Source organism: Mandrillus leucophaeus, unplaced genomic scaffold (genome assembly GCF_000951045.1).
Source record: "Mandrillus leucophaeus isolate KB7577 unplaced genomic scaffold, Mleu.le_1.0 Scaffold22, whole genome shotgun sequence".
In the NCBI taxonomy this organism is placed as follows: Eukaryota; Metazoa; Chordata; class Mammalia; order Primates; family Cercopithecidae; genus Mandrillus; species Mandrillus leucophaeus.
The window spans coordinates 6,285,421-6,291,937 of NW_012102254.1; the positions used below are offsets into that span (position 1 = coordinate 6,285,421).

At 46.3% G+C, this 6,517-nt stretch overlaps 1 pseudogene; it reads left to right on the forward strand.

The window, feature by feature from the left end:
• Positions 1-4,394: 4,394 nt before the first annotated feature.
• Positions 4,395-6,220, forward strand: LOC105540487 (annotated as a pseudogene).
• Positions 6,221-6,517: the final 297 nt, after the last annotated feature.

The following is a 6,517-nucleotide window of genomic DNA, read 5'->3' on the forward strand; positions in this document are numbered from 1 at the left end:
TCCCGAATAGCTAATTTTTGTATTTTTAGTAGAGGCGGGGTTTCACCATGTTGGCCATGCTTGTCTCGAATTCTTGTGTTCAGGTGATCCACCTGCCTCGGCCTCCCAAAGTGCTAGGATTACAGGCATGAGCCACCACGCCTGGCCTTGAATGTTCTTATTTCCATCCCTTGCCCCAATTTAATTATTGGGCCTCCCAGTCCAACAGAGAATCACTCCTCTTGTCCTGTATTAGAAACAAAATATTCTGACCAAGGATCCAGGAAGACTGACTCCTGCTCTGCCAGTCCCACTTCTTCCGTGCTGAATTCCCAAAGGAGATCCATGCAAAGAACAGTAGCCCGTTAGGAAATGGAACTTACCAACTGTGTCTCATCGTTAACTGAGTTGTCACCTGTTTCCCTAATTCAGGCCCCCTGCTGAAGATCAGTTTAATGACATGGCTCTCGGATGACCATACTTTATTGTCCAAACTGGGAAACTCTGTAGAATAAAAATGAGTGAATGAAAGGGTCTGCCATTAATAATCATACCAAGAAACCATGAAGGTCAGTGTAGGCTGTCCTGCTTTTTCAATCAGACTCAAGTAAGACTTCTACTGCCCTCTGGAGACTGCAACCAAATCTCAGGCTTTTACCCTCTGCCCTGTCCCATAGTAGAAGAACAAAGTCACACAAAGAGAGGGCAACAAGGGTCCCAGCTTTAAAACCAACATTTATCATGTCTACTAAATAAGGTTGGCCAGGTGACGTCTGGGACTCTGACTCATCCAATTAGCAACGGCCCCTCTTTTGCTGGGGAACTTTAGAAAGGGGGTGGAAAGGGCAGTTGTCAAAGTAAGCTTTCTCATCAGGAAGATAAAACAGAGTTTTCCTCCCCGTACAGTTCTCTACTGTGAGAGTTCCTATCTTGGCTTTCCCTCATCACTTGCTAGCCTTCCCTTGTTTGCTACCCAAGAGTTCGATTCCTTGTAGTTGGTTTGCTGACCCCATCTCCTTGGTGTGCTCTCAAGACATATTCCATTCATTCCATCTTCTCTGCACCAAGTCTCAGAATGGTCTCTGACTTACTCTCTCAAAGGGCCCCACTAGTGTTCTAGTAACTTTACTATATGTCTCTGGTGTTTGCCTTTTCTATTATTGGCAGAGGGTTAGGACAGAACGCAGAGCAAGATGCTGATTCTGGTTCAGAATATGATGATAAATTCACTGACATTAATATCAGGGGAAAAACAGATGTTTGAATCTGGAGCAGCCTGTGAAATGAAAGACAACTTAGAAAAGATACGGGAAAATCCTTTAGGAAAGAACATAAGTAGCAAGAGATCTCATATGAAAACAACTAAGGATTAAAAACAAAAATCCTTCACAAGTTAGGGAGGCCAGAAATATAAGAGATTTGGACAAAGATTCAGTTCCAGCTCCAACTTAATTAAACATCACAAGGTTTCCACAGAACGGAAAGCCATAAATATGATGAATGTGGTAGAGTTCCCTCTGTATTCAGCTTTTCATCATTGAGAGAGAATTCAGTGGGGTAAGGTTCTGTCAATGTGAGTGTGGGAAGGCCTTCACTCTGAGCTCTATCCCTTATGGCCCACCAAAGGAGACATTCTGGGGTTAGACTCCCCAGGAAGATTTGCCCAGCTGTGGAAAATCTTTCAGCCAGATTTCAGATCTTAGGCAACATCAGCAAGTGCACACTGAAGAAAAATCCTATGTATGTAATGAGCATGGGAAAGTTTCAACCTGGAGCTCAGCCCTTGCTGCCCATCGAAGAGTCTACATCAGGGAGTGTTCAATAGGGCAAGGGGCCTCATGGTGCAACTCAGGGCAGGGCTGGAGAAGCCTTTGAGGGGCATTGACTATGGGAAAGGCTGAAGTGGGCACCAGAGGCTGTGCCTGCATCAGCGACCACACTGGAGAGAAACATGTGAATGTGGGGCGTGTGGGAAAGCCTCAGCTGGAGCAGAAACCTGACAAGGAATCCACACTGGGAGAAAGCCTAAGGAAGCAGTGGGTTATGGCTTTGCCACTCTCCCTGCAGGCTTCTCCCCACTGTGGTTCTGTGATGTGAGAGGAGACCTCTGACCCAGAGGAAGGCTTTCCCACAGTCACTGCACTGAATGCTTCTCCCCAGGGGGATTTGCTGGTGGGCACCAAGAGCAGAACTCAGAATGAATGAACATTTTCCCACCTTCACTACACACATAGAATTTCACTCCAGTGCATGATTTCTGACCTTTCCTAAGGCCTGAAATCCACTCTAAGGCTTCCTATAACCAGAACAGGTATAGCCTCCTCTGAGTGACTGCATTGTTGGGTGAGCAGCAGGGGTGGAGTGGAGGGAGAAGGCTTACCCACATTCACTGGAGGTTCTCGCCAGTGTGGAGTTTCTGATGCTGATCGAGGCTTGAAATTTGACTGAGAGCTTTCTTATGCTCCTCACCTACATAGAGTTCTCTGTGGTATGGATTTCCCGATGCCTCAGGATAGATGAGCAATGAACAAAGGCCAAGGTCTTGAGGTATCTGCAGACACCAGAATTGCTCTGCTGCCTAGAGATAGTTCTAGGTGACCCTGCTTGAAATCTGACCAGAAATGCCTACTTGGAAATGACTTGCCAATGCTTTGGGGGTTTTCCTTTCTTTTTTGTCAAAAGGTTATTTGGTCTCCTCACTATAAAAACTGGTTCAAGAGTTATGCTGGCTGGAAGAAACAAAGCATTTTGATCACATATAAGATGGTATAGCTCTTTCTCACTTTCTCATTAAGCAGTTGCTTAAATGCTAACAATAAAAAGGCTTTCAGAGTTGACCGTGGATACAATAATATGAGCTTTTCTTTTTCTTTAAATTTTTTTGTAAAGACAGGGTCCTACTATGTTACCCAGGCTGGTTTCGGACTCCTGAGTTCAAGAGCTCCTCCTGCCTCAGCCTCTGAGTAGCTTCTGAGTGCTACCTGACTACAGTGGCACCACAGAGCCCAGCACAATAATAACTTTTTAAAAATAGTTTGGGCCAGGCGCAGTGGCTCACACCTGTAATCCCAGCACTTTGGGAGGCCGAGATGGGCAGATCACCTGAGGTTAGAAGTTCGAGACCAGCCTGGTCAACATGGTGAAACTCCATCTCTACTAAAAATACAAAACTTAGGTGGGCATGGTGGCAGGTGCCTGTAACCCCAGGTACTTGGGAGGCTGAGACAGGGGAATTGCTTGAACTCGGGTCGGGAGGTGGAGGTTACAGTGAGCCGAGATTGCACGACTGCACTCCAGCCTGGGTGACAAGAGTGAAACTCCACCTCAGAAAAAAAAAAAAAAAAAAAAAGCTTGCCCACTCCAAGCTTTAAGCTCATTGTCATTTCTCTGTCACAAACAAGAAACTTCAGAACTCTAAAGCATGACACCAAAGCCTCTCCCTGCTCTAGTTCACACCCTCTTTTCTGGCCTCCTATCCCCAATGTCCCTCACCCTGTTCTCAAGGCAAACCTATCCACAGGAGATGAAATCTCACCAGAAGTTTCTGCTGGAACCGCCAATCATGCCTCTGTCACCCATGCTTAACCAACTGAGAGGAAAGCAGCACCACTCTTTCTCTACCTTGGGCTACGTTTATAGGGTCCAGTCCTTTCACATCCCCTGGTTCCCACTAACAATCCTTTTTTTTTTTTTTTTTTTTGAGATAGGGTCTCACTCTGTTGCCCAGGCTGGAGTGCAGTGGTGCAATCGCAGCTCACTGCAGCCTTAACCTACTGGGCCCAAGCCATCCTCCCAGCTTAGCCCCTCCAATAGTTGGGACTACAGGCATGTGCCCCTATGCCTGGCTAATTTTTGTATTTTATGTAGAGATGAGGTTTCGCCATGTTGCCCAGGCTGGTCTTGAACTCCTGAGCTCAAGTGATCCACCCACCTTGGCCTTCCAAAGTGCTGGGATTATAGGTGTGAGCCACTGTGCCCTGTCTGGTTCTTAACAATCTTTAATGTCGATGGGGGAAAGAAGAGATTTGGTACTCGTTTCTCCAAGCTTGGCCCTCAGACTAACAGCTCTCCACCACCTGGGAGCTTGTTAGAAATACACGCTTGTTGTGACACATTGAGGATGAAAAATAAAATTTTAAAAAGATAATAATACTAATAATAAGATGAAATTGCAGGCTCTCAGGCCCTACCCTAGTCCCACAGTATCAGAATCTTCTTTTTAACAGGCTTGCCAGGTGATTTGTATGTACCTTCAAGTCTGAGAGGCACTGGTCTGGATGGAAACTTTTATTTACAATTTCTACTCCATCTCTAGGATCCCTGATAGTCCCAAGGAGGAGAGACTGAGAAGCAAACGGCGCATAACGGGGTTAACGTCATCTCCTTGACAGCAACTAGCAGGTCATGCTGGAAGCTCTGGGCTCTAAAATCCCAAGGCAGAGGAGAAGGAAGCTGAAACCAGTGGAACCATTGGCCAGCCTCGGGGCCAAAGATAACTGGGGGTGGAGCAGTGTTTTGTATGGCCCCACCCTCCAGTCAGGCAGAGGCCAACCTTATAACCTTTTGGTACAAACTAAAGAAGAGGCTTCTACTACTATTTTCGTAAGAAATCAGTTGGAAACCTTTCCACGGGGTCAAAACAAATTTAGAGCAGTGCTTCTCAACTTTAATGCATGGAAGGACCACTTGGGGTGAATTGCAAAAACCCAGTGCCTGAGCACCACCTACAAGATTCCGATTTAATCAGTTTGAAATGGGGTAGAGAATTGCATTTAAAAAAATCTCCCCATGTCTGCAGCCCAGGCATGGCCAGTGTGGGCAGAGCACCCCAGCCCTGGGAGCGCCCCGGTGGAGCGGGCTGCTTGGCACAGAGGAGTCAACTGGGCCTGTGGTGGTGGGTGAGGGGCCAGGCTGGAGCTGTGGTGGCAGAGCTGCGGGGTCCTTCATGAAGAGAGATTTGGGGGCACTTCTATCTCCTCTGCACAGTTGATAGTTTGGGTAGTGAAGACATGGCTGACAGTGTCAAAACCTTTTTCCAGGACCTTCCCAGGGGAGTCAAAGACTCCATCTGGGGTATTTGTACCATCTCCAGCTAGATGCTCTAATCCAGCAAAAGAGAAGAGCAGCGAGGAAGAAGGGCAAGCAGTGTCCTGGCACAGAGAATACCCCAGAATATAGAGTGGGAGCAAGAGAATGAGCCAGCAAGTGTAGTAGAATTTTCCAGTGTTGCATTTGGGATGATGGAGTGCTCTGGTTCAGTCTACTGTTACTTTATCGAGTGTTTATTCCTGGGCTTCAGTGAGTAACAGAGTGAATTACTTATGATCCATCACTGTATGGAGATGCTTGGTCATGGCTGGAATTTTTCCTCATATAAATTTCCAGGGCTTTTTGGGTGCTCCCCTTGTTCATGCCTAGCAAAGTTGTGAATGCCATTTGATTCCAAGATACAGCTGACCTGGCATTTGAAGCATCAGGGAAGAAGCCTCACCCATTCCCTAGTGTCCACAAAATAACTGCTGCCATGCTCTCCACTCTTTTGCTGCAGGCTCTTTTCCCCATTCAGGGAATGTCTGTGAGTCTCTTTCCCACCCATCTTGTTGGTCAGCTGGTTACTCTCCAGCGTTTTTCTCGTCTTGACTCATTCTACTGCTTCAAATATGGTTGGTTCAATAAAGGAATTGAAATGTACCAGCGGTTGTCTAACTTAGAGAGGAACTCGCTTTACTACTTTGGGTATGGTTTGCCATTGGCTTTTCTCACAGCAATGCAGTCATCATATATTATCCATGACTGTCTTTTCTCTATCCTCTTTCCTTTGTTCATTATCAGCGCAATAAGGCAAAGATCCCCAGCAAAACATACCTCTTCGAGTTGCATCTCTCCTCCTTGGTGGTCTTCTTAAGCAACAGACTCTTCCACAAGACAGTCTCACCTGCAGTCTGCCTTGAGCAGCTCAACCTCTGCAGAGAAGTTCCCTTCACCACATATATCTCCACCTAAACTGAAGGCTACTGCAGGCCTGAGTCACCTGCCATTAAGGGGATGGGTGGGATTGGAAGGAGGCTGTGGCAGCTTTTTTCCCAGTTCACCTCCCCCTGCCAGGGAAGGCATGATTCATTCTGCCAAGGGCCCTCTGCATAACCCCTATCTGAGGAATTGGAATTTTTTATCTCTGGTGCACATAAGGCAGAATCTTCTTGACACCAGTGTGTGGATTTTTAACATCACTGAGAGTTGAAAGGACCACCGTTTTTTTAGTGTTTTTTTTTCTTTTTTCTACAGCTATTTTTTTAGCATTTGCCAGTCCCTATGACTGGACAGATTTGAATATTTTGTTTTTCTCCCTGTGCCATTTACGTTCCCACCTTTCTTTCCTGCCTTCTACCACCCTTGGGTGAATGAAATTTGTAATTCCAGCTGTTGCATTTTGTGGATTTGTTATCTTTGTTGTTTTTCTGTGAAGCACAAACATTGGATGTGGGAGGTAAAGTGTCCCAGTTGCTCCTGATCACTCCCTTTATAGCCATCACTGTCT